Below are 27,336 nucleotides of genomic sequence, written 5' to 3' on the forward strand. Positions count from 1 at the left end.
TCCCAGCCATCTACCTTGTATCTCTGAAGTCACTTTCACTCGCTGAGACTATGCTCTGTATGCAGGTGCCTCTCCAGTCTACAGAGCTGGAGTGACACAGGCCTCAGATCTACAGCTCTGTATGCCTTTCAAGCAGTGGCATAACTCGAGTTTGATGGGCCCTGGTGCAAAATTTGGACCACAGCCCCCCCTCGGGATACAGGATGATTACGCTGACACTTAGCTTTTTCCCTCAGCACCCCACTTTCCCATGCCTCAATATCTCTTTTTCCCTTCAGTACCCAGCTTTCCATGTTCTGATATCCATCTTGTCCTCAGCACCCAGGTTTCCATTGCTCTGCTAGACAACTTCCCCTCAGCACCCAGTTTGACCTTGATATCAGAGCACGGGAATGCTGGGTGCTGAGGGAAAGATGTATAGCAAAACATGGGAAACTTGAGTGCTAAAAGAAGCATGTATAGTAGAGCATGGGTGGGTGACCCAGGATCACTTGAGAGCTGAGGATAATATGGATATCAGAAAATATGAAATCTGGGTTCTGAGGGATATCAGAGCATGGGAAAGCTGGGTGCTGAGGGAAAAATGTATAGCAGAGCATGGGAAAGCTGGGTGCTGAGGGGAAGAGCCTATTTCCCTCAGCACCCAGCTTTCCCATCTCCTCCTTGTATCTTTGTCCCCCATCCTGGTATATAGCCCTATCCAGCTTTTTTTTTTTTCTGTACATTATATTGTGCTATAAATAACATTATAGATTTATTCATGTTGCATCTAAAAATGGTAGTTGTTTTTTTTTTTTAATGGTACACGAGGTTTGGTATTTTTAAGAGGGTTTTTTGGCCCTTTTAGTATTAATTCTGCTTTTTTAGTATCTGAATTTTAAAAATGCCACACGTGTACACATTCACACAAATGCAGACATATACACTAGATTTTTATATACTGCATATGTCTGCATTTTCTACACTCTGTATATACAAAGAAATAAGAAAGTTGGATGTCTGACAGCAAACCATGAAGATGAGGAGACCCGACCACCATCACAGGACTGCGGTGAGGCATATCACCAGCTACAGGGCAGTGGGGGAGGGGGCAGGAGAGTGCAGCTGTGGGGGACAGGGAAGGACAGTGCAGCTGTGGGGGGAAGGGGGAACGACAGTGCAGCTGAGGGGAACGGGGCAGGACAGTGCAGCTGTGGGGGAGGGAAGCAGGACAGTGCAGCTGTGGGGGAGGGGGGGCAGGACAGTGCAGCTGTGGGGGAGGGGGAAGGACAGTGCAGCTGAGGGGGAGGGGGGCAGGAAAGTGCAGCTGTGAGAGGTAAATAGGACAGAAGAGGAAAGTAGGGGGGGGCAAATAGGAAGATAGAAGAGGGCAGTGGGGCTAGAGTCATCATTCAGGGAGCTCCAGCACTCACGCCAGGTTGCATTGTGTTCCTCTGGAGCCTCCTGCTACTGCCGACTACAGAGCAATGGCAGTGCAGGAGAGGGATACAAACTCCTCAGAAGTCTCGCATATTTCTGCAGCACTCCCTGCACAGGCCTGAGACTCCAAACCAGCTCCATGCCGGTGGGTGGGGCTTACTACTGTGGGCGGGGCTTACTCCTGTGAGGCTCCGGAGCAGTGAGTGCAGGGGATGGCTGTGCTCAGTTGTCTCCCCTCTTCTGATGGATGCACAGCATATGTGCTGTATGCTGGAGGAGAGATTGTCAGGGGCCCAGTGATGGATCTATCGCCCAGCAGATGCTCAAAGCCAGCGGCCGGGTGATCACTGTGACCATAATCCTGCCCACTTCTCAGCACCGGCTTCAGTGGAAAGAGGTAGGCGGGATTATGGGGGTGGAGAGCAGGGAATAGGCAATTGCTTAGGCGGCTTTCACACTACGTTTTTTTAGCATGCGTCATGAAAGTTTTTTTGCAGCAAAAAGCGGATCCTGTTCTTGCAAAGAAAAACGCATGCAAACGCATGTATTATTTTGCAGGATCCTGTCACTTTAAGTTTATGGGCGGGCATTGGAGTCATGTGATCGGGAGTGAGGGGAACTGAATGTGAGACTGGGAGCCGACATCTGACAGCTGTGGAGGCTCACATCGGGTAACTTGCTTGGATACCCGATATTTACATTGGTTACGAGCGTCTGCAGCTGCTAGGAGCAGGGCTGCCTGCTCCCTGCACACATAACCAAGATAAACATCGGGTAACTGAGCCCGCGGTTACCCGATGTTTACCTTGGTTACGAGCGTCCTCCGCTCTCAGGCGGGGGAGAGAGGAGAGAGAGGGAGGGGGAGAGAGGGACTGATCACCTGAGGCTGGTTTCTGGGCATGCTCAGTAGAGCAAGCAGTGTCCTGTCTATCAGCATGCCAGCGTTCACCTGCGTTTGCATGCTGTTTAGTCAGGATCCAGCAATTTGCAGTATTTGGACGCAGCTCAAAAACGCTACAAGTAGCATTTTTGAGAAAAAAATAAAAAACTGCAAGTCGCTGGATCCTCACTATAACACACGCAAACGCAGGTGAACGCATGTTGACGCGAGTGCATTGCAAATGCATTGAAATGAAAACGCATTTGCACTGGATCCGTTTTTGCGTTAAAAAAACGTTCATGATGTACCGCCCTGAGAGGGCTCAGCTGCTCCCTTGCCGGGCCGAGCCGCTTGAGGTCCAGGCTCGGGTTGTCAGTGGCTCGAGCGCCTCCGGACCGGGGGCCACGTCGCTCTGTTAAGGGGAGGCAGTGGGGTGGTGGTGTGGGACGAGGTTCGCAGCCGGGCGCCACGTTGTCGTTGGAGGGGTCGTGACGCCACCCATGGGTCGTGGGGATGGGATGCACCACCGCTGCGGCGGGAGTGAAGCGGGCTCCCGGGATCGGTGTTGAGGGCGCAGCATGGATGTTAGACCCTCCGTGGGTAGGGGCGGTGTGTCCTGGAGCCCGGTGGGACGGGCGATGATGTCGGGGTGCAAGGTGCCGTGCTGCGGTGTGGTGTCGTGCCTGGATGGCACTGCTGTACTCACTATTAATTCACACTCAGAGTCACTGGTAAACCAAAGTTCGGGTATGGTCGGGTCCCGCAGCCGGCTGCTTGTGTCCCTTGTGAGGCTGATGGTGGCCCCTTTCCCTTGCACCTTTTGTTTTGACTTTTGGCTCCCCTGCCTGGGCAGTGGTAGCCCGCTCCCCGGCGTTTAGCTGCCGGAGGAGCCCTCGGTTGCCCGCAGGCGCTGGCCCGTCGGATGTTTGGCCCTTGGCGGTGGCTGTCACCCGGTATCGGTGGGCTGTTGCCTTCTTTCGGGACTTTTGGTGAGGATGAACCCGTGAGTTCCAGACTGCAATCAGTGAATTTGCCTAAACTCAGTGGCTTCTAAGCTAGGACAGGGTCTGAGTAGCCGGTTACTGGTGCTCCGATTAGCTGTTGACTCCCCGGTTCGGTTCTGGCGGGCTCCAACCCTGGCCCGGTCCCTACGGTTCCGCCGGTCGCTATACCGGTATTCCTGCAGGCGGCCACCACCGTCTGCTTGCCTGACATTTCGGGAATCCCAGGCTCCAACCCGGGGCCCTGATAGCTTCTCTCCTTTCTCCTCCTGTCACTCTCCAAACTCCACTCACTACTGTTTGTATTTCCTGCCTCAGGACAGTAGTCTCCTCGGTGGGCGTGCCTTTCTGCCTGAGTCCACCCACCTGGTGTGCCCTACTGGCTCTGAGGGAGGCAACAGGTCTCCCTTTCGAGTGACGGGTGTGTCCTCACAAGGGATGGGGGTGTGTGTGTGGTGTGGTGGGTGTTGTTACCTGTGACCCCTGGGTTCCAGGGCGTCACAATGACGCATGTTAAAAAAACGTAGTGTGAAAGCAGCCTTAAGTAGCCGGGACATGAGTTAGCGCCAGAATGGCTGCTGCCTCCTGTGATGCCACAATGTGCAGGGACCAGATGGTCTGTGCGGCAATATGGTTCAGCTGGATCTGAGCACTTGGACGCACATCCAGCTGAAGCAAGTGCTGAGTTCCTCGGGCCCCCTGAACCCCCGGGCCCGGTCGCAGTGGTGACCCCTGCCACCACAATTGTTCCGCCCCTGCATTCAGGTCAAACACTAATTTCTCACTAAAGAAGGAACGGAATTGCCATGTAAGGGCTCGTGCTCACGTTGCGTCCTGGCCAGTGCAAAAATAAATGCACCCTCTGGGAGATGTGACGCTGCGTGTTGACAAAAAGAATGCATCCAAAACGCATGTATTTTGGATGAATTTTACATGCGTTTTGGATGCATTTTTGTCACTGCGGTCCCCCAGCTCTGCTACATGCCCGCTGACCTGTGTCAGAATGAACTCGGATGAACTTCACCCGACTTCATTGTCATTCTGCGGCTCTGTCTCTGTGTGCAGTCATGAACTCAGATGAACCTCCGAGGTCAGTGCCAGGACACTGGAGTCCGCAGCAGTGATGTCAGAGCTTCACCCGATTTCACTGACCGCAACATTCTCTCTCTCTCTGTGTTGCAGCCTGATTTGCAGTCACACGTGAAGGACTCACCTGTGACCGCAAATCCCCTGAGTGACTCAAGTGAGCTGCGCGATCAGTGGTGCCGTCACTAAGGTGACCCGCGGCCAGCTGGAGTCCTCCACCTGAGAGCTGTGGCCGCGGGTCACCTGAGTGACGTCACTGCTGATTGCGCGGCTCACTTCATTTGCTGCGTGGAGCTGACAGAGAGCGGTCGTGGTCTGTGGCCGCTCGCTGTCATCTTCATGTAGCAGAGCTGAAAGCGTCATGGGACCTCATGTGGATCACGTCGGACCTAGACGGGTATTTGGGGATTAATAAAGTGGTAAAAGAGGGTTTTTTTGTCTTTTATTCCAAATAAAGGATTTTTTGGATGTGTGTGTGTTTATTTTCTTTAACTTACAGGTCAATCATGGAAGGTATCTCGGGGAGACGCCTACCATGATTAACCTAGGACTTAGTGGCAGCTATGGGCTGCTGCCATTAATTCCTTATTACCCCGATTGCCATTGCACCAGGGCAATCCAGGATGAGCCGGGTCGAGTCCCGGAACTGTCGCATCTAATGGATATGGCAATTCCGGCCGGCTGCTGGCTGATATTGTTAGGCTGGGGGGCTCCCCATAACGTGGGGCTCCTCATCCTGAGAATTCCAGCCTTCAGCCGTGTGGCTTTACCCTGGCTGGTATCAAAATTGGGGGGACCTCACATTTTTTTTTAAAATTATTTTACTGCACGATATAGACACGCCCAACGGCGGCTGTGATTGGTTGCAGTGAGACAGCTGTCACTCAGCGTGGGGGCGTGTCTGATTGCAACCAATCATACAAAAACCAGGATAATTGTGGTATACTCCGCGCTGCTTTACAAATAGTCACTTCAAATAATAAAAGCAATGGTGATGGTTTATTCTACGCGTTTCGAAGAGATTTCCTCACATTGCTCCCACCTGGCCAGGCATTGCTCCTACCTGGCCAGAATCTTACTCCACACTGATGAGGGGCAATAGCCCGAAACAACTGACTGTGGATTGATACCTGGGCTTGGTATTTCCCTTGTCATATCTTTAAACTTGTCAAAGAGTTGGATATTGACTAAAAGGGCCACTTAATATGGTGGTTACGGTGGTTTCCTAAAAAGAGCCACTCCTTGGCTAGGTCCTTCCCGGAGGGATATCTGGCTTCTTTCTGTGTCGAGACCCCTAACGGAGGCTCCACAGACTTTTTTGATTTGCATTTATCTTATTTGAAGTGATTCTTTGTACAGCAGCGTGGAGTATACCACAATTATCCTGGTTTTTGTATTGCTACTGCCTTTGGCACGTGGGATTGGCTGCAGCTGTTAAATGTCTCTATACTGGTTGTGAGTCTCACAACCTTTCCAGGTGAGCGGTTTTCCTATTAAAAAGTCACCATATTTTACACTGGTAAGAACCTATTGCGCTCCTTATATCCACAGCTTTTTCCTGCAACCAATCATAGGCGCCGGTGGGCGGGGGAAGCAGTGAATACGAGATGGAATAATGTGCGGCCGGCATTTTCAAAAGAGGAGAAGCCGCAACAGTGTGAACGCCGTGCAGCGCCGCGCCGGTGATCGTATGAGAGAGGGGGTGGGAGAGAGAGACCGACATCGACAGAGAGAGCCCGAAAGACCTGCGTTTGTTATGTCAAATAAATATGCGGATCGCAACAAAAACGCAGTGCAAATGTGACGCCCTGGGCAAGCCAGGGGTCACAGGTCACAACATCACATGCACCCCACATTCCCGGCAGGTACACCTAGGCTAACCTAAAATCCTTGTTGCCTTCCTCCAGGGGCTGATGTCCACACCAGGGGGTGGGCCAGGCGGTTGGCTCCACCCACCGAGGAGTTCACAGCCCTGGAGGCGGGAGAACCAGGCAGTCAAGCTAGGGAGGAGGAAGTAGAAGGAAGTGAAGTGGTAGAGGAGCTTGAGAGAAAGAGTAAAAAGTGACAGTAGTAAAGCCTGAAGTTGGTCCGGGTGTGTGCCCCGGATTGAGACAGCAAGGTCAGCAGACGGCGGTGATAGTCTGCAGGGGGACTGCTTGGAGGTTGCTGGAAGGACCGCGGACGGGTGGTGACCCGGCGGTACCGGAGCAGTATACGAAGAACAGTCAGCACCAGGGCAGGGGCCTTTCGGATCCCGGCAAGGCTAGGAGTCGCCATAATTTGCCAAATCCGTCACTGAAGGGGAACTCTGTCTCCTAACAACCAAGTCCCGATTGAAGGCAACAGTCCGACCGTTAAGGGGAGACACCGCCACCGCCAAGGCACCAGTTTCCCAGGGCCAGCGCCTGCGAGCAAGAGAGGGGCTCCTCCGGCTCATGTCCAGGCCGGGGAGCGGGTAACCGGTGGGAATCCATCGCTACCAAAAAGACTTTACATAGGTGCAGGGAAGAGACCGTCACCGCTAACTGCAGGGAACATCAGCACCGTAACCGTCCGAGGGACCCGTCCAACCAGCCGTTTGTTTACCGAGAAATGTGTCGTGTTTACTGGCTGAGTGAGTACGTCCGTGCCGTGCGGCACAGCGCTGCCCCTGCGCCCCTGCACCTCCACAGGCCCCATACCCGCCTGTCCACCATACCAACCCCATCACTGGGCCCCGGGACCACCAAACCCCCTACCCACGGAGGGGCAAATCAACAACTGGCTGCTCCATACCATCACTCCCGGGCTCCCCAGACAGAGCAGCGGTGGTGTCCACTTAATCACCACAACCGTGGGTGGCGTCACGGACAATAAACTATCCCAAAACCCAATCCCCTTTCACTCACGGGCGAGGAGCGCCGCTCGAGTCCCTGGGATCCGGCCCATCGCTCGAGCCACCGAGCAGCAGCAGCAGCAGGCCGCAGCAGCGGCAGCGGCAGCCGGACCCGAGCAGTAGGGAGAGCGCGGCGTCCCCTCCTCCGCCCGCGACAACAACGCACTGCTTAGCATTTTGGTAGCGTTTTTCAACAATTCATTGATTTCAATGGGTGTAGAACGCTGCCGAAACGCTCAAAAGAATTGACATGCTGCTTTTTTAAACGCAGAGATTTTGTCAAATTTAAAAAAGCAACGTGCGCACGGATTTTGCATGATTCTCATAGACTTTGCTGGGGAAGCAGAACGCATGCATTTTGACAATGTTAAAACGCTGCGGAAACACAAAAAAACTCGCAACGTGCGCACGACCCCTTAAGGTATTTCTGACATCCTGCAGATAGATTCCCTTTAAGAGACTTTCACCTGAGGAGATGGACGCTCAAATGATTTTTTGTATGATGGATTGTTCCTGATGACTGTCCTGCGAGTGAAGAGGCAAAGTGATTTCACTCCATTATCATAATCATATCTGAACGTGTTGCCCATAACATTGTGAAGGATAAAGATCATGATTATTGCTCCCTGTAAAAAGAAGAAAATGATGATGGTGTGGAATGGTTCATCTGCCCATGTGCGAGGTCCTTTAGGGATAATTTTTGGGTGGAATTCTCCTTTAATAACACCTCTACAGGACATTATAGTAACTCCTGAGTGATGATATTGAGCGGCTGTGACCGTGAACAGGTGAGGCACGATCATTCGGCACAGAATCAAGGGGGAACATGTAGGAAGATGTGAAGGTGGCGTGCAGTCTCCCCATATAGAGGAGTTTATAGTGCGCAGTCGCCATAGTCCTTTACTTATTTCTTCCACGAAGTTCACAATCAGGAGGGAAGACATACAATGAAGGAAATAAGTATTTGATCCCTTGCTGATTTTGTATGTTTGCCCACTGACAAACACATGAACAGTCTATAATTTTAAGGGTCAGTTAATTTTAACAGTGAAAGAATATCCAAAATAAAATCCAGAAAATCACATTGCATAAATTATATAAATGAATTTGCATTTTGTAGAGAGCAATAAGTATTTGATCCCTCTGGCAAAGAAGACTTAATACTTGGTGGCCGTCCCCTTGTTGGCAGCCCAGCAGTCAGCCGTTTCTTGTAGTTGATGATGAGGTTTGATGTCAGGGGGAATTTTGCTCCACTCCTCTTTGGTCTACTCCTCATCTCTAAATCATTAATATTTTGAGGCTGTCGCTTGACAACACGAAGCTTCAGCATATCCATATGTTTTCTATGGGATTAAAGTCTGGAGACTGGCTAGGCTATTCCATGACCTTAATGTGCTTCTTTTTGAGCTGCTCCTTTGTTGCCTTGGCTGTATGTTTTGGGTAATTGTCATGCTGGGAGACACAGCCATGATCCATTTTTAATGTCCTGCTGGAGGGAAGGAGGTTGTCACTCAGGATTTTACGGTACATGGCTCCATCCGTTGTCCCATTGATGCGGTGATGTAGTCTTGTACCCTTAGCAAAGAAACACCATCAAAACACAATGTTTCCACCACCATGCTTGACAGTGTTCTTTGGGTCATAGGCAGCATTTCTCTTTATCCAAATACGGCAAGTTGAGTTAACGCCAAAGAGCCCAATTTTTGTCTCATCTGACCACAGCACCTTCTCCCAATCACTCTCAGAATCATCCAGGTGTTCATTGGCAAACTTCAGACAGGCCGGCTGCACATTGGTCTTCTTCAGACGGGCCGGCTGCACATGGGTCTTCTTCAGACGGGCCGGCTGCACATGGGTCTTCTTCAGACGGGCCGGCTGCACATGGGTCTTCTTCAGACGGGCCGGCTGCACATGGGTCTTCTTCAGACAGGCCGGCTGCACATTGGTCTTCTTCAGACGGGCCGGCTGCACATGGGCCTTCTTCAGACGGGCCGGCTGCACATGGGTCTTCTTCAGACGGGCCGGCTGCACATGAATCTTCTTCAGACGGGCCGGCTGCACATGAATCTTCTTCAGACGGGCCGGCTGCACATGGGCCTTCTTCAGACGGGCCGGCTGCACATGGGCCTTCTTCAGATGGGCCGGCTGCACATGCGCCTTCTTCAGATGGGCCGGCTGCACACGGGCTTTCTTCAGACGGGCCGGCTGCACATGGGCTTTAGTCAGACAGGCCGGCTGCACATGGGCTTTCTTCAGACGGGCCGGCTGCACATGGGCTTTAGTCAGACAGGCCGGCTGCACATGGGCTTTCTTCAGACGGGCCGGCTGCACATGGGCTTTAGTCAGACAGGCCGGCTGCACATGGGCTTTCTTCAGACGGGCCAGCTGCACATGGGCCTTCTTCAGATGGGCTGGCTGCACATGGGCCTTCTTCAGACGGGCCAGCTGCACATGGGCCTTCTTCAGATGGGCTGGCTGCACATGGGCCTTCTTGAGCAGTGGGACTTTGTGGGCACTGCAGGATTTTAAGCCATTACAGCGTAATGTGCTACCAATGGTTTTTTTCATGACTGTGGTCCCAGCTGCCTTGAGATCATTAACATGTTCCCCCTGTGTAGTTTTAGGCTGATCTTTCACCTTCCTCATGATCCTGGATACTCCATGAGGTGGGATTTTGAGCCCCAGATCGTTGTGGATTGACACTCATTTTGTATTTCTTCCATTTTCTTACTACTGCACCAGCAGTTTCTCCTTCTCACCCAGCTTCTTACTTATGGTTTTGTAGCCCATTCCAGCCTTGTGCAGGTCTATGAGCTCATCCCTGACATCCTTAGGGGTACTTTGCACACTACGACATCGCAGGTGCGATGTCAGTGGGGTCAAATTGAAAGTGACGCACATCCGGCATCGCAGGCGACATCGTAGTGTGTAAATCCTAGATGATACGATTAACGAGCGCAAAAGCGTGGTAATCGTATCATCGGTGCAGCGTCGGCATAATCCATGATTACGCTGACGCGACGGTCCGATGTTGTTCCTCGTTCCTGCGGCAGCACACATCGCTGTGTTTGAAGCCGCAGGAGCGAGGAACATCTCCTACCGGCGTCACCGCGGCTCCCGTAGGATATGCGGAAGGAAGGAGGTGGGCGGGATGTTTACGTTCCGCTCATCTCCGCCCCTCCACTCCTATTGGCCGCCTGCCGTGTGACGTCGCAGTGATGCCGTACGACCCGCCCTCTTAATAAGGAGGCGGGTCGCCGGCCAGAGCGACGTCCCAGGACAGGTGAGTCCATGTGAAGCTGCCGTAGCGATAATGTTCGCTACGGCAGCTATCACAAGGATATCGCAGCTGCGACGGGGGCGGGGACTATCGTGCTCGGCATCGCAGCATCGGCTTGCGATGTCGCAGCGTGCCAAGCCCGCCTTAGAAAGCTCTTTGGTCGCCCATGTTGTAGAGGTTAGAGTCTGACTGATTAATGGAGTCTGTGGACAGGAGTCTTTGTACAGGTGACATTAGAGCTGTCTGTAATGCAGGGAACGAGGTGATTAGGAGTGTCTGTCTGCAGGAGCCAGAACTCTTAATGGTTTTTAAGGGATCAAATACTTATTTCTCTCTGCAAAATGCAAATAAATGTATATAATTTATACAATGTGATTGTCTGGATTATATTTTGGATATTCTATCTCTCAGTGTTAAACTTAGTCATTAACTTACCCTTAAAATTATAGACTGTTCATGTCTTTGTCAGTGGGCAAACTTACAAAATCAGCAAGGGATCCAATACTTATTCCCTTCACTGTAGCTAGAAAATGGGTTACTGATGACACAAGTCAATCACATGCTCTGCTGTTCCTCCGAGGACAGGGAGGCTATTTACATGAAGCATCGGGCTTCAGTGTCATTGGCATCACACCACCAACCGTGCCAATACAAAGAAGAGCGAGGCAGCCGGGAGCCGGGGCACCAAGCTCCTTCCACTCACAAGTGTTATGCACTGGTAAGACGCGCTCGTCTCTGTTTTACGGCAGGAGCTGTGTCATCCATCCACAGCATTAATGGATAAGTTAATGGTGTCTATAATAGTGTTAGCAAACCAGATGGAAAATAGTGATTTATCTTTGCAAGAGCCGTAGCAGAGAGTAGGAGGTGCAGCACCCATTCACTGCCAGAGGTGCACATCCCAATACAACCTGCAGTATGATCACCGCACAGGTCGGTGAGATACGCATTGACTTTATAGAATGGGCGGCATCATTATTGTGTATTGTCACCAGAAGCTGGCATTCTACTCATTAATTAGATAACTCCACAGAACACAATGAATATGCAGCTGCCAGGAACAATAGAAGTATACTGCAGATATGTAAGGCCTTGACAGCTCAGATCCAGAGCTGACACTGTCTATGAGGCATCCTCGTCTGCCCAGAAACATTTACATTAAATTACAGATATATAAGACCTTAAGCAACGAGATCCAGGGGCTGCTGCTCTATATGGGCTGAGGCATCCTTGACTGCCCAGAAACATGTCAAATATATTGAAGATATGTAAGGCCTTGACGTCCCACATCCATGGGCTGATGTATCTTCAGCTGCCGGGAACAAAGTGGGTAATAGTACAGATATATAAGGCGTCGACTTCTCGAATCCATGAACTGATGCTTTGTGCAGAATGACGCCTGAAACATCCTCAGCTGCCGGGCACCAAGTGGGTAATGTGGTACTACAGATGCATAAGGCCTCGAAAGCCCACGTCTATGAACTGATACTATCTGCGAAAAGACGCCTGACGTACCCTCAGCTGCCAGGAACACAGTTGGTAATACTATAGATACATAGGGCTTTGACGGCCCAGATCCATGAACTGACGCTATCTGTGGAATGATGGCTGACACATCCTTGACTGCCAGGAACAAACTCGGTAGTACTACAGACACATAGATAATACTATAGATACGTAGTGCCTTGACGGCCCAGATCCATGAACTGACGCTCTCTGTGGAATGATGGCTGACGCATCCTCAGCTGCCATGAACAAAGTCAGTAATACTGCAGATACATAGGGCCTTGACGGCCCAGATCAATTAACTGATGCTCTGTGTGGAATAATGCATGCTCATCCTTGGCTGGCTTGAACAAAGTGGGTGATACTACAGTTAAATAGATAATACTATAGACACATGGAGCCTTGATGGCCCAGCTCCATGAACTGATGCTCTCAGCGGAATGACGCCTGATGCATCCTCAGCTGCCATGAAAAAAGTGGGTAATACTATAGATAAATAGGGCCTCGGCACATCGGATCCATGAACTGACGCTTTCTGCAGAATGATGCCTAACGCATCCTTGACTGCCAGGAACAAAGTGGGTAATACTACAGCTACATAGGGCCTCAATAGCCCAGATTCAGGAGCTGACACTCTCTGTGGAATGACGCATCCTTGACTGCCAGGAACAAAGTGGTTAATACTACAGATATATAAGGCTTTGATGGCCCAGAACTGATGAACTGATGCTCTGTGTGAAATTATGCATATGTGTCGCCCTGGGCAAGCCAGGGGACACAGGTCACACACCACCACACCCTACATCCCAGGTAGGCACATCTAAGCTGAACCAGAAATCCTTGTTGCCTTCCTCCAGAGACTGATGATTCACACCAGGGGGTGGGCCAGGCAGTTGGCTCCGCCCACCGAGGAGATCACAGTTCTGGAGGCGGGAGAAACCAGGCAGTCTGAGTTGGAGTAGAGTCCAGTGAGGGACATGAACGAGTGAACAGCAGATTAGCCCCGGGCAGGGCAAGAGTGCAGTCAGCTCAGGGACGAGCTTGAGTAAACAACAAGTTCAGCCCAGGCAGGGCTAAAGTAAACAGCTAGTGAAAGTAAAGGAGAAAAGGAGGAAAGCAAGAGTGGTGACAGAACAGAAGGAGTGTGTCAAGCCTGAAGAGTCCAGCTAAGTGCAGGGCAGGTCAGCAAGGTCAGCAACGGCGGTGACTGTCTGGAGGGGGACCGTTTGGAAGTTCCTGGAAGGACCCCATAGGCTGTGTGCCCGGTGGTCTGGAGCAGTGTTCCGAAGGACAGTCAGCACCAGGGCAGGGGCCTCTCGGACCCCGGCAAGGCTTGGAGTCGCCGTAAATTGCCGAATCCGTCAGTGAAGGGGACGTAGATCCCCCAACAACCAAGACCCGAGTGAAGGCAACAGCCCAACCTGTACAACAGAGACACCGCCACCGCCAGGGCACCAGTTTCTGAGGGCCAGCGCCTGCGGGCAAAGAGTAGAGCTCCCCCGGTCCAGCTTGAACCCGGGGAGCGGGTTACCGGTGGAGACCCATCGCAACCAACTAGTACACAAGGTGCAAGGAAGAGGGACATCACCGTCACCTACCGGGAGAGCAAGTGCAGCCGTCCGTGGGACCGTCTTACCAGCCGTTTGGTTTACCGGACAAACTGTGTCAACGTCTCAGGCTGAGTGAGTACCACAGTGCCGCAAGGCACAGCGCTGCCCCCGCGTCCCTGCGCCCACCAGGCCCTGCACCTCCCAAACTGTCACCGGGCCCCGGGATCACCGACCCCTACCCACGGAGGGGCAACACAACACCTGGCTGCTCCGCATCACCATCCCCGGGACCCCCGTATTGAGCGTATTCTTACCTTTTTGCAAAAATGTATATACTAAGTACCCTGTTATTAAGCACTTGCAATTTATTTATTTATAGTCAGGGTATTTTTCCTACAATTTTTCTCCTTGGTTTTTTTCTAGTCTTGAGGCTGCAATTCACATGCTTGTAATGTTGCATGTTTATTGAACATTTGTTACAGCTCAGTTTTTTGGTGTTTTTTTGTCTGTTATCTTGCATTAATGCAAGTTGGGGGTGCAGCCCTCCTGATACTGAGGCTGAACAATTACCTGCTTCTCACTTTTTGCTGTGTATTTAATCTGGGACCCAGCTGACCACTTTACCATTCATATTGAAGTTTGGACATGACACAAGTCAGGTACAGAATATGTTTTTAACTTTAGTAGGTTAGGGACTGTCTCAGATGGGTACACCGTGACGAGGTGAGACAGCTTCTTACCTTTTTGCAAAAATGTATATACTAAGTACCCTGTTATTAAGCACTTGCAATTTATTTATTTATAGTCAGGGTATTTTTCCTACAATTTTTCTCCTTGGTTTTTTTCTAGTCTTGAGGCTGCAATTCACATGCTTGTAATGTTGCATGTTTATTGAACATTTGTTACAGCTCAGTTTTTTGGTGTTTTTTTGTCTGTTATCTTGCTTTATTGCAAGTTGGGAGTGCAGCCCTCCTGATACTGAGGCTGAACAATTACCTGCTTCTCACTTTTTTCTGTGTATTTAATCTGGGACCCAGCTGACCACTTTACCATTCATATTGAAGTTTGGACATGACACAAGTCAGGTACAGAATATGTTTTTAACTTTAGTAGGTTAGGGACTGTCTCAGATGGGTACACCGTGACGAGGTGAGACAGCTTCTTACCTTTTTGCAAAAATGTATATACTAAGTACCCTGTTATTAAGCACTTGCAATTTATTTATTTATAGTCAGGGTATTTTTCCTACAATGTTTCTCCTTGGTTTTTTTCTAGTCTTGAGGCTGCAATTCACATGCTTGTAATGTTGCATGTTTATTGAACATTTGTTACAGCTCAGTTTTTTGGTGTTTTTTTGTCTGTTATCTTGCTTTAATGCAAGTTGGGAGTGCAGCCCTCCTGATACTGAGGCTGAACAATTACCTGCTTCTCACTTTTTGCTGTGTATTTAATCTGGGACCCAGCTGACCACTTTACCATTCATATTGAAGTTTGGACATGACACAAGTCAGGTACAGAATATGTTTTTAACTTTAGTAGGTTAGGGACTGTCTCAGATGGGTACACCGTGACGAGGTGAGACAGCTTCTTACCTTTTTGCAAAAATGTATATACTAAGTACCCTGTTATTAAGCACTTGCAATTTATTTATTTATAGTCAGGGTATTTTTCCTACAATTTTTCTCCTTGGTTTTTTTCTAGTCTTGAGGCTGCAATTCACATGCTTGTAATGTTGCATGTTTATTGAACATTTGTTACAGCTCAGTTTTTTGGTGTTTTTTAGTACACAAGGTGCAAGGAAGAGGGACATCACCGTCACCTACCGGGAGAGCAAGTGCAGCCGTCCGTGGGACCGTCTTACCAGCCGTTTGGTTTACCGGACAAACTGTGTCAACGTCTCAGGCTGAGTGAGTACCACAGTGCCGCAAGGCACAGTGCTGCCCCCGCGTCCCTGCACCCACCAGGCTGTGCACCTCCCAAACCGTCACCGGGCCCCGGGATCACCAACCCCTACCCACGGAGGGGCAACACAACACCTGGCTGCTCCGCATCACCATCCCCGGGACCCCCGTATTGAGCAGCGGTGGTGAAATCACCACAACCGTGGGTGGCGTCACGGACTATAAACAATCCCCACACCCAACAAACCCCTTTCACTCACGGGCGAGGAGTGCCGCTCGAGAAACCCCCGGGATCCGGCCTACAGCTCGAGCCACCACTGAGCAGCGGCCGCCAGACCCGAGCAGAAGGGGTGAGCGTAGTGTGCTGACACCCTCCTCCCCGCCCGCGACAACTTGGCGTCACGAACAGGATCTTACCGCTCTGCCGTCAGGTAGAGGTGCGCCTTGTTACCGCCGGAGGTATCCGGCAGGAAAATTTCAGAAGCCGCCATCTTTGGCGCGAAAAGTTCCCGCTCGAGCGTCTTCTCGAGCAGTAGAGGCGCGAAGGCCAAAACCCCGCCCCGAGAGAGGAGGGGCCGAAAAGAGCTAAGGGGGACGCGATGGCGGCTGGCCGCATGTAGCTGCGGCTATAAAAGCAGGGACGCCAGGACTCTGCAAACATACCGTTCCTGGAAACAAAAGAAGAAGCCATCATGTGGATGCCGTCCCGCGACACCGTAGCCCCCGCGCCTGGAACCGCGGCGTGGGTGGAGATCTGAACCGCGCAGCTCTACCAAAGGCTGCAGGTCAGGATGCAGCTCCTCATGGAGGAGTGGGAGGCCGACATGGCGGACGTTATAGCCACCGTGTGGAGACGCGAGGAGGAAGCGGAGAAAGGGAGGGTGAGTGACCCACGTCCCGATGCCCTTGAAGGGCCGGTCATCGCAGCTGTGGGGCCCGGTCCAAGCCCTCTCCCCCCGTTGCCTCCCTCGCCACCCGTCCCGGAGGCCGTGACCCCGCCACTAGGCCTGCTACCACCGCAACCGGTAGCAGTACCCAGCGTCCCCGCCTAAGCGGGCCGACCTGTAGCCGGAGCCCACGGCACACCGGAGGTGTTACCGTGGAAGACGCCGAAGGAGAAACCGGAGGCATCCCCTGAAAAACCCCCCGAGCCGGAGCCGATGACGCGCTCCGAGCCGAAGGCCCAGCAGCGGAAAGCCCCTATGCCCATCCCCCACACCTCGGCTGAGGTAGCGCCGGGTTGTTGTTGCAAGGCAGCGCCCAAGGCCAAGACACCGCGGGACCTGTCGCCCATACTCCTGACAGTGGGCAACGTCCAGGATGTCCCGCGGGGCCCGACCCGTGCGCCGGCGCTGGCAGCAGCGCCGTATTGGGATAGGGAGCCGGTACAGCTGGGCCTGGAGATTACCGAGAGGGAGCGAAAGAAGGCTGAACTGGTGGCCAGAGCGATCCGGGAGAAAGAGCATCTCCGGCAAGCAACCTCCCGTGTCCGAGGACCGTTGTACGTGGGGCAGGTGAGGCGGTTTGATGTCCGCCGGGGCTACGGGTTCATCTACGAGCCGGGCCTGGAGGCCGAAGTTTTTGTAGCCCGGCGGGATGTGAATGCCCACCTGCCTGAGGAGCATCCCGGCCGCAATCTGATGCCGGGTGATATCGTCCAGTACACTCAGTTCTTTGGGGAGCGGGGGTGGTTTGCGCTGGACGCCAAATTAAGGAGGGGCCCGGAGGCCCGAGCGAGCGCAGACCTCCCTCCCCTGGCAGTGGCACCAGAGCTTGCACAACTGGAGTAGGGCAGCGGATGCCCGCAGCACCGTCCCCGTTGGGACCACCTGTTTGTTGAAAAGTTGAAAGAATGATAAGAAAGAGATGATTAACCGAAGTTTCACCTGATTTGCTTGTGATTGAACCGGCCGGAGCCGGCACTGTTGTCCCCGTGGGGACCGTTTAAAAGTTTTTGCATGGAGGACTATCCATGGACAAGCCCGTGAACTTGCAGGGCAACCACAAACGTTAGTGGCTTGTAAATATGTTGTTTACCGTTACCGTTTTCCGCAGTGCCGCCTCCGGAGAGGCAGGTTGGAGGGAGGGCCCTCAGCAGAGCAGGCTGGGGCCCAGCCACCAAAGGAACCGGTGGCTACCCTCTGGAGGGAAGGACAGATCCCGCTCGGGTACCGTGTGCTGGACTGTGGGTCAAGGGGTGCTGCCTGGGCTTTAGGGGCAGCATCAGGGCCAGGTTGCTTGGGTGGGAGAGAGCGGAAACCGTAACCGTAAACCGTTATGCAACGTTAAAGAAATGTGCCTCCCGTTTTGGGAAGAGTTATTGAAAATGTATTTATGTGTTATTTACTTTGTTATCCCTTTTTGCAGAAAAATAAAACCGGTGTAGGACGGCAGCCCGCGGACGGTCTGCATTTTGCTAAGGGGGAATGTGTCGCCCTGGGCAAGCCAGGGGACACAGGTCACACACCACCACACCCTACATCCCAGGTAGGCACAACTAAGCTGAACCAGAAATCCTTGTTGCCTTCCTCCAGAGACTGATGATTCACACCAGGGGGTGGGCCAGGCGGTTGGCTCCGCCCACCGAGGAGATCACAGTTCTGGAGGCGGGAGAAACCAGGCAGTCTATGTTGGAGTAGAGTCCAGTGAGGGACATGAATGAGTGAACAGCAGATTAGCCCAGAGCGGGCAAGAGTGCAGTCAGCTCAGGGACGAGCTTGAGTAAACAACAAGTTCAGCCCAGGCAGGGCTAAAGTAAACAGCTAGTGAAAGTAAAGGAGAAAAGGAGGAAAGCAAGAGTGGTGACAGAACAGAAGGAGTGTGTCAAGCCTGAAGAGTCCAGCTAAGTGCAGGGCAGGTCAGCAAGGTCAGCAACGGCGGTGACTGTCTGGAGGGGGACCGTTTGGAAGTTCCTGGAAGGACCCCGTAGGCTGTGTGCCCGGTGGTCTGGAGCAGTGTTCCGAAGGACAGTCAGCACCAGGGCAGGGGCCTCTCGGACCCCGGCAAGGCTTGGAGTCGCCGTAAATTGCCGAATCCGTCAGTGAAGGGGACGTAGATCCCCCAACAACCAAGACCCGAGTGAAGGCAACAGCCCAACCTGTACAACAGAGACACCGCCACCGCCAGGGCACCAGTTTCTGAGGGCCAGCGCCTGCGGGCAAAGAGTAGAGCTCCCCCGGTCCAGCTTGAACCCGGGGAGCGGGTTACCGGTGGGGACCCATCGCAACCAACTAGTACACAAGGTGCAAGGAAGAGGGACATCACCGTCACCTACCGGGAGAGCAAGTGCAGCCGTCCGTGGGACCGTCTTACCAGCCGTTTGGTTTACCGGACAAACTGTGTCAACGTCTCAGGCTGAGTGAGTACCACAGTGCCGCAAGGCACAGCGCTGCCCCCGCGTCCCTGCGCCCACCAGGCCCTGCACCTCCCAAACCGTCACCGGGCCCCGGGATCACCGACCCCTACCCACGGAGGGGCAACACAACACCTGGCTGCTCCGCATCACCATCCCCGGGACCCCCGTATTGAGCAGCGGTGGTGAAATCACCACAACCGTGGGTGGCGTCACGGACTATAAACAATCCCCACACCCAACAAACCCCTTTCACTCACGGGCGAGGAGTGCCGCTCGAGAAACCCCCGGGATCCGGCCTACAGCTCGAGCCACCACTGAGCAGCGGCTGCCGGACCCGAGCAGAAGGGGTGAGCGTAGTGTGCTGACACCCTCCTCCCCGCCCGCGACACATACACATCCTCTGGCTGCCTGGCCAGCCTCCTGCCTCCTATGGTTCTGTGAGCCTCCTGCCTCCCACGGTGCTCTGAGCCTTCTGCGTACACTGCTGTGACCCTCCTGCGTCTGTGCCGCCCTGGCAAAACCAGGGTGTCACAGAGGTCTGCATCCATCTTTTTGGTGCAGATCTCACTCTCCCTTTGGGAGTTTCCCACACAGATACACACCAGCCAATCAGACCCTACTCACCCCCTCCTCAGGAAAATGGGAGGGGGCAAGATTAGCTTAGGAAGGGCAGAGCAGAGTTTGAGCTGTAGTCAGTCTGCAAGAGGAGAGAAGTCTGGAAGGAGCTCCATTGTGGAGCTAGGAGGAGCGGCAGCAAGGGCCTCAGGAATAGGCCAGCCGCTTGTAGGGAACCGAAGTGGTTCGGGGCAGGGTAGTGGCCCACCGGTGTCGACTGTCGGGACCCTGTCTTGACCTGTGCACGGAGCAGACACAGACATCAGGCAGGAGAAAAACACCTGAATTACACACATGGGTGTGGGACCCGTCCTCACAGCATCCGTGGGCACCAGTTACCAGCAACTTGGTTAATTCCTGGACTCGTGTCAGTTATTGCCTTATACTGGGACTACTCCTGCACCACCCGGTCCAAGCCGTGGACTGCACCCGTCACTCCCCAATCCATTACACCGGGGTCCTGGGACATCAACACCCTACCCATGGAGGGAAAATCACCACCTTGCTGCCCATCACCATCCCCGGGATCCTCTGACCGGCAGCGGCGGTGTTCCATTACCTCACCGCACACCACGGGTGGCGTCACGGATCATAGACTTACAAATTTCCCTTACATAATCCCCTTTTTGTTGTAGAGCCTGGGATCACAGACCGGGTCACGCCACCGTGATACCTACAGAAGTGACCCTTGGCCCGGATCTGAGTACCCCCTATCCCTGGGCGACACACGTCCACTGCTGTGAGCCTCCTGCTGCTGTGAGCCCTCCACCCAGTGCTGTGTACCCCCCCAGTACTGTGAACACCCACCAGAGCTATGTGCCCCCCTCCCAGTGCTGTGTGCCACCTCCAGCCAGTGCTGTATGCCAACCCCCCAATGCTGTGTGCCACCCCCCAGTGCTGTGTGCCACCCCCCATGCTGTCTGCCACCCCCCACACTTTCTGTGCCCCTTTGGTGGTGTTTGTGCCCCCTTAGTCCTGTACATGTCCTCCAGTCATGTTTGTGCCCCTCTAGTATTGACCGTGTCACTGCCAGTGCTGTCCGTGCCTGGCCGTGCTGTCTGTGCCCCTCAGTGATGTCCGAGCCCCAACCAATCCGTGATGTGTATATGTCCCCAGCTCCTCCTGTGATGTGTGCATGTCCCCATCCCCTCCTGTGATATATATATGCCCTCAGCGCCTCCTGTGATGTATATGTGGCGCCCCTGAGGCTTCAGTCGCCACAGGGTACTACATCTCACTTAAGGTGCAGTACTCATCCCGGGTAAGGAAGAGGTTAATTGCTGGTGTTCACCACATTCACAAACCACACACAGTCAGGTGCTTTTCCACTGGGATTGGCCTAAGGTACACAGGGTGGTGGCCATCACGAGGCATGGGACTTTCCCAGTAACTAGGACAATCACCATGGGGGCGGGCACCACTTGGGGAAAAGGAAGGAGCATCTTCGCACTTGGTCAGTTTTACCCCGGGCACAGCTTGGGGTAAGGAACACAGTCAGGACCTCGGTCCAGGCATTTTCTTCCTCACACTTCTGGAGCACTGCAAGATCCGCAGCTTGGAGCAGGTAGCTCAGCCCCGGGCTCTAGACAGCTACAGGGGATTCCAGGGTCTGTGGAGAGTGCAGGAAACACTCGCAGCCCATTCCACATTCCATCCACGGGATTGGAGGGACCCGGACCCAAAAGGACACACAGTGGGAACACCGGCGGTGACCTCCGAATTATCCAGGATCGGCTGGGGTCCGTGATGGCAGAGACCGGCACTCCAAGGATGACAACCGGACTGTGAGTAAAAGACCTTGAATAACAACCACTGAGTCAGCCCTTCATTGCCGTCGCCCCTGTGCTCTGGCGCCAACGGCCACTACCACCCCCATCATCCTCCCTGGGACCTAGCTCTACCTGTAGAGAGCTGAACCATACCGTCTGCGACATCATCCGCCCCAGAGGACATCTTACATACATAGACACAGACATACGCAGACACTCAGACAAATGCATGCAGACAGGCTCACAGATGTGCATACAAATACAAATAGGCATAAACACACATAAAGACTTACACACACATGAAGACAGGCACACATATGTAGATACAGAAATGTGCAAATACCCACATGTATGCTTACATACATAGACACACAGACACATACATACACAAACACACACACAGACAGGCACACGTACATATACATGCACACAAAGAAAAACAGGCAGACAGGTGCACGTAGACAGACACATGCACATATTCACACAGCCATGCACATAAACGCAGACATGCACCGACACACATACATAATCATGCAGACAGACTCGCAAACACATACAGACATGCACAAGAACACAGCCAGGCACATGCACGCACGCAGACACACACATATGTAGACATGCAGACAAACCAATGCACAAGAATGTACACATGCACAGACACACAAGCACAAGCATGCACACATATGTAGGCACATACGTGCATACAGAACGCAGTCAGGCACATGCACCGACGAGCAAAAAGACATAAGACATTCAGGCACACGCATATGCAGACATACACAAGAATGCAGACAGGCACATGCACAAAAAATGCAGACATGCATATGCACTAATGTACAGGTATGCATACATACACACACGTATACCAATTATACTCATTTATACAAAAAAGTCATATAAATAAACATATAAATATACACAAACATACACATATATTAGGGGAGCTTTTACCTTCCCTCGGCTTGTCTCTGGTCATGAACAATTGGAGGCAAAGTTCAGCCCCAGCTGATATATAGAAATAGTAAGCCTTGGTACAGCTGCTGGTGGAGACGCCTGGGGCCCCCTGCCCTAGCCAAGCCTGCGGTTACCAGCCTGGGGCTAACCAGTCCTTTATAAAAGACGGGGGGCCCACAAATGAACAGGGGCCCACCGGGTGATCCCTCGATGCCTCGGTGGGGCAGTCCGACCCTGTATACAGCATTTTACTGTGTAAAAGTCCCTAAGCCGATCTGTATAACTAAAAAAGACCTTTTATTATACTCCCCTGCTGGGTGGTTCAGTCTGATGGGTGTCTCTGATCTTGATTTGGCGCCTCCTCATTGTGGTGCTCCTTCGCTGCTTCATGTGGATGATGCGTCATATGTCATCCACACAGTGTGCTCCATTGCACTCCTGCGCACTTTTTTCTGATGTGCTGTGGGCAGAGCAGAGTACTATAGTGCCCAGGTTTAGGGAAACATCAAAGAAAGCCCGTGCATGCCCACTAGAAAATTTTGCTCTGCCCTCTGCAGGGCAGAGATAACTGCACAGGAGTACAATGGAGGACGCTGTGTGGATGACTTAGTACAAGTCATCTACACAAAGAACAGTGATTGAAAGAAGAGAGGAGGCGCTGGATCAAGATCAGCGGCGCCTTTCGGACCGGACCGCTTCACAGTTGAGTATAATAAAAGGTCTTTTTTTATGTTATACAGATCGGCTTGTGGACTTTAAGCGGGCTTTACACGCTACAATAAATCTTACGATGTGTCGGCGGGGTCACGTCGTAAGTGACGCACATCCGGCATCGTAAGTAATATTGTAGCGTGTAAAACCTACGTGCGATTGCGATTGAACGAAAAAACGTTCATCACATGCACGTCGTTCAAAAGCTAAAAATTGTATGTCGGGTTGTTCAATGTTCTCGAGGTAGCACACATCGCAGTGTGTGACAACCCGGGAATGATGAACAGATCTTACCTGCGTCCCGCGGCTCCCGCTGGCAATGCGGAAGGAAGGAGGTGGGCGGGATGTTTATGTCCCGCTCAGCTCTGCCCCTCCGCTTCTATTGGCCGGCTGCCGCATGACATCGCTGTGACGCCGAACGTCCCTCACACTCCAGGAAGTGGATGTTCGCCGCCCACATCGAGGTCGTATGGGAGGTAAGTACGTGTGACGGGAAATAATCGTTTGTGCGATACGGTCAACAAATTGACCGTGCCGCACATACGATGGGAGCTGGTACGATCGCATACAATATCGTATGCGTAATTGGAGGTGACAAAGCACGTAATGTTTGAGGAAGGGTATGTGTCGGCAGAGGTAGCACGCAGCCGCAAAGAGGCGTTTCTACGGGACCCAACCATATACTATTAAAGAAAAAAAAAAACGTTAATACTGAAAAGTTAACGATGCCATAGAATTGTTAGGTATCGGTGTTTTCGTCTGTTATTTTTCACAGTTTGTTGTTTTCCATATAGAAACTGCTAGAAGATGAGTGCTTAATGAAACGGTTTTAATTAAAAGGGAAAGTAACCTGATTTTCCTCTAGATTTGCTACAAGTGTACAACCGGTACATGGACTTTGCTAATTTTTCAAGGACTTCGTTGTTTTAATAATTAAGTAAAAATGGACCATGGTCACAGATACTGGCGTGACCAACACAAACTCTTGTTTAGTACATAATTGCACCTCCTGTGCCCACAAGAGTCGTCTGACACATCCCGGGACCTTATCCCGGCCAAGGACCTATTTAGGTTCCCAGGGGAACCAGGTTGTTGGGGTGGGGGGTTATTGGGATCCGGGACGTTGGGATTGGACTGTCACAGGAAGGGAATGCAACGGGGTAGGTTGGGTCCCCGCTGCCATCAAAACCGGAGGCATCCCACTGCTGGCAGATGAACTCTAGTTTGGTAACGTTCAAGAAAAAGAGCCTCCCTAATGTGGGATGAACCTGTTAGATAAATGTTATTTATGTTAAACTTTTTTTCCTTACAAGTTTAATAAATGCTTGGTATCCTGTAGCTCGCGGACGAGCTACGTTTAACCAAGGGGGAATGTGACGCCCTGGCCTATCAGGTCATCACAAGGGTGCCGTGCAATCTGCCCTTCTGCATGGTACTCGCTCCTCCTTGGTTACGGGTCCTGTTCCTTTGGTGTTGCTAAGAACAGGTATACACAAATCCTGAGGAACACACTGCATCACACCCACCAAACACCCATTGGGTGGCCTGAGGGAATAGGGCCACCCAGATGGGGGGATGGTAGAAGGAGGGCCAGAAGTGTCAGAGTAGTCAGAGAGTGTCAGTGAGCCATGACAGGACAGGTCACTCTGCGGAGCTGGGCTCCTGTACCCGTCCCAGGTGCCAGACGTTGGCCTGGTCTGGAAGGAGCTGGAACCCCAGTCGCAGGGGGTAGTGACAGGGGGCACGGTACTGCCACGGAGGGCAGACCGGCGGCCTTCTGCTACAACCGGGCAGGGGCCAGGGCACGACTGGGTACGCGGACTCTAGGCTGGGAAGGAGCTTTATACAGCCCTTTAATTCACCCGACGATAACGGAATCTTCACGAACCGTTCTCCACCCGCTCCAAAATCGGGGTACTAGCACAACGAGGGGGATAGGACTTCCCAAATCCGTCCAGAAAATCCCAGGCGTGAACTCTGAGAGCAAGCTCACTTTGCTAGCCACGCAGGTGAGCGGGACCCGAGTAGTTTCAGGCGAAAGGGATCCACACAGAGAAAGCACAGTGCCAAGGGACAAGGCTTCAGACCAACCAGCAACCCCAAAAGGGCACGGACCCGGCGTGCTCACCCAAAGGTTGCAAGGCATTCAGGACTTTGGGTTACCCGGTGTCAGTGTCAGCATCTCTGGACTGTGTGAGTACATTGTGCCCCACTGCTCCCAACGGGTCCCCAGCCAACCATCACCGAGCCCCGGGACACCATTCCCCTGCCCACGAAGGGGTTAACATCACAAGCTGCCATCCCATCGCTCCCGGGCGCTCTCCTCCAAACGCAGCAGGGGTGGTATCCCGCCTTACCACGACCCATGGGTGGCGTCACGAACACTATCCAATCCTTTCACCCCCTTTTGTAAATATCTTTTCCCCTTTTTTCATTTCGAGTGGCTGCGCGATCCCGCCTTGGGTCCGGAGACCCCCTCGAGCCACTGTGGATCTGGATCCGAGCAGCCCGTCGGCTGTCACGGGGCGGCACATGAACAATGGGGCCATGTCATTATTTTTTCATCTTTTAGACCTTTACTGGCCAGCCACGCTGTGGAGTAGTTGGATGCATGTGATGGAGCATTGTCCTGCATGAAAATCATGTTTTTCTTGAACGATACCGACTTCTTCCTGTACCACTGCTTGAAGAAGTTGTCTTCCAGAAACTGGCAGTAGGTCTGGGAGTTGAGCTTCACTCCATCCTCAACCCGAAAAGGTGCCACAAGTTCATCTTTGAGGATACCACTAGGGCTGAGCGGGCCCGGGCTGTAAATGTCTGGATCCGCGCGGTTTCAGCACTATTCCTGGGCCCGATCCGGGCCCGGGATTCCGGCTGCAGGATTCGGAACTGGCAATTAATAAAAAATGAAAAAATAAAACAGTAAATAAATAGCGTTTCATACTTACCAGACTCTGTCATGGCGGCACACTTGCTTTCGGGTCGCGCTTTCACTTCCTGTGCTGTCACATAGCTTTCTGTGTTTTCCCCGCCCATCGGCCGTCCTCTCAGCCATGATTGGTTCCTGGCTGACGCACCCCCAGCCTGTGACAGTGTCTGCCGTGCAGTCATCGCTTATCGCGGTCAGTACTACACTGCACTCAGAGCGGGCGGTCGTGCTCTATGGCTGCTCGCTCTAACATGTAGCAGAGCCGGAGGTGTCGCCGCGGGACTTCTCCTGTGGATTACGTCGGAGCTGCAGGGTGTTTGCGGGTGATAAAGTGGTGAAGGAGGAGTGTTTTGTATTTTATTTCAAATAAAGGATTTTTCTGTGTGTCTGTGTTTATTTACTGTCACTTACAGGTTTGTGTGATGCAGGTATCTGATAGACGCCGGCGCCATCACAAACCTAGGGTTTAGCAGCAGCTATGTGCCGCTATTAACCCCTGCTATTACCCCGACTGGCACCGCATCACGCCAGCGGGAAGAGCTGGTATCGCACCGGTATATCGCATCTAACAGATGCGACCATACCGGACAGCTGCGGGCTGAGGATATACCAGCCCCCGGCCGGCGTTATCATGGCTGGATGTGAAGATTAGGGGGGACCGCACGTCATTATTTTTTTTTTATATATATTTAAAAAAAAAGCAAGCGTTTTTTTTCTACGTCGCAGTCACACTTGTGAGCAACCCCCGCGAGTCTGACATCGCAGAACAGCTGCACACTTCTGACAGGAGCATGCATGTGTTTCTAGGTACATGCACACTCATGTTCAGACAGCAGCAGGCTGTGCCGGGTGATGTCAGACCCGCACGAGTCTGACAGCGCATCACCGGCACTGCTGCACGCTTCTCACAGGAGCGTGCATGTGTTTCTATTTACATGCACGCTCATGTTCAGACAGCAGAATATGGTGTAAAAATCCCAGCATCAAACTTGCATCCCCTGGCCCCCAAAAATAAAAAAAAAATTAAAAAAATCTGCCACAGGTGGAAATTTGGTGTTGAAAGCTGCTGCAGGCGATTTCAGCACCACATGTGCACCTCCTGGCAAAAAAATGCGGCAAAAATTGCGGAAAAATAACCGCGATTTTTTACCAGGAGGTGTAGATTGGATGCAGGATTATGGTGTAAAAATCCCAGCATCAAATTTGCATCCCTTGGCCCCCAAAAATAAAAAAAAAAATTAAAAAAAATCTGCCACAGGTGGAAATTTGGTGCTGAAAGCTGAAGGCAACCATCCGACCAGCAAAAGGAAATACAGCTACCGCCACAGCTAGAGTTCTAAGAGCCAGAGCCTGCGGGCAAAAGGGCTCCTCCGGCACATATACACGCTGGGGAGCGGGTTACCGGTGGGAATCCATCGGGACCGAATATATACAAAGGTGCAGGGAAAGGCAGCCACCACTAACCGTCCGGGAGAAGACACAGCAGCCGACTGCGGGACCCGTCC

The 27,336-nt window shown here is 52.4% G+C and overlaps 1 long non-coding RNA gene across 1 annotated transcript in view; it reads left to right on the top strand.

The window, feature by feature from the left end:
• The window catches only part of LOC142257894 (uncharacterized), a 33,182-nt gene extending 17,246 nt beyond the window's left edge, over positions 1 to 15,936 (top strand). Inside the window, exons 2-3 of the long non-coding RNA XR_012727672.1 lie at positions 13,606 to 13,729; positions 15,381 to 15,936. This is a non-coding gene — a long non-coding RNA (uncharacterized LOC142257894). The remainder of the gene's footprint in view (positions 1 to 13,605; positions 13,730 to 15,380) is intronic.
• The last annotated feature ends 11,400 nt before the right edge of the window (positions 15,937 to 27,336 follow it).

This window comes from Anomaloglossus baeobatrachus, chromosome 12 (assembly GCF_048569485.1).
Source record: "Anomaloglossus baeobatrachus isolate aAnoBae1 chromosome 12, aAnoBae1.hap1, whole genome shotgun sequence".
In the NCBI taxonomy this organism is placed as follows: Eukaryota; Metazoa; Chordata; class Amphibia; order Anura; family Aromobatidae; genus Anomaloglossus; species Anomaloglossus baeobatrachus.